The sequence below is a fragment of the Marmota flaviventris genome, chromosome 18 (genome assembly GCF_047511675.1).
Source record: "Marmota flaviventris isolate mMarFla1 chromosome 18, mMarFla1.hap1, whole genome shotgun sequence".
Taxonomy (NCBI): Eukaryota; Metazoa; Chordata; class Mammalia; order Rodentia; family Sciuridae; genus Marmota; species Marmota flaviventris.
The window spans coordinates 2406373-2407717 of record NC_092515.1 but is presented as its reverse complement, the minus strand read 5'-3'; positions in this window follow the sequence as shown (position 1 = coordinate 2407717).

Sequence of the window (1345 nt, the reverse complement as noted above, 5' to 3'; positions counted from 1 at the left end):
GGGTGGCCAACCGCACCATTTCACAATTCTGCGACGTGGTCAGGGAAACAGACACGGGGACTGGACCGCCTGATAGGACGTCAGATAAGACCCCGAGAGTCCGGCCTAACTCTGCCCGCACAGAGCTGGCCACAGACTCACCCCTGGGGACCTGAGTGTCCCTTGAGCCAGAGGCTTGGCACCAACACCAAGCCCCTGTGGGACAAGAAGGGAATGAATTCCTGGAGATCCACTGCCCGCTGCCCCCGCTGCCCCCGCTGTGCCCCTCTGTCCCCGCTGCCCCTCTGTCCCCTCTGTCCCCACTGTCCCCGCTGCCCCTCTGTCCCCTCTGTCCCCACTGTCCCTGCTGCCCCTCTGTCCCCTCTGTCCCCGCTGCCCCTCTGTCCCCTCTGTCCCCACTGTCCCCGCTGCCCCTCTGTCCCCGCTGCCCCCACTGTCCCCGCTGCCCCTGCTTCCCCTGCTGCCCCCATTGCCCCCGCTGCCCCCACTGTCCCTGCTGCCCCTCTGTCCCCTCTGTCCCCACTGCCCCTCTGTCCCCTCTGTCCCCACTGTCCCCACTGCCCCTCTGTCCCCTCTGTCCCCACTGTCCCCGCTGCCCCTCTGTCCCCGCTGCCCCCACTGCCCCTCTGTCCCCTCTGTCCCCACTGTCCCCACTGCCCCTCTGTCCCCTCTGTCCCCACTGTCCCCACTGCCCCTCTGTCCCCACTGTCCCCACTGCCCCTCTGTCCCCTCTGTCCCCACTGTCCCCGCTGCCCCTCTGTCCCCGCTGCCCCCACTGCCCCTCTGTCCCCTCTGTCCCCACTGTCCCCGCTGCCCCTCTGTCCCCTCTGTCCCCACTGTCCCCACTGCCCCTCTGTCCCCTCTGTCCCCACTGTCCCCGCTGCCCCTCTGTCCCCGCTGCCCCCACTGCCCCTCTGTCCCCTCTGTCCCCACTGTCCCCACTGCCCCTCTGTCCCCACTGTCCCCACTGCCCCTCTGTCCCCTCTGTCCCTGCTGCCCCTCTGTCCCCTCTGTCCCCGCTGCCCCTCTGTCCCCTCTGTCCCCGCTGCCCCTCTGTCCCCTCTGTCCCCACTGCCCCTCTGTCCCCACTGTCCCCGCTGTCCCTCTGTCCCCTCTGTCCCCGCTGCCCCTCTGTCCCCGCTGCCCCACTGTCCCCGCTGCCCCTCTGTCCCCGCTGCCCCTCTGTCCCCACTGCCCCTGGTTCCCCTGCTGCCCCCACTGCCCCCTCTGTCCCCACTGTCCCTGCTGCCCCTCTGTCCCCGCTGCCCCTGCTGCCCCTCTGTCCCCTCTGTCCCCACTGTCCCCGCTGCCCCTCTGTCCCGGCTGCCCCTGGTTCCCCTGCTGC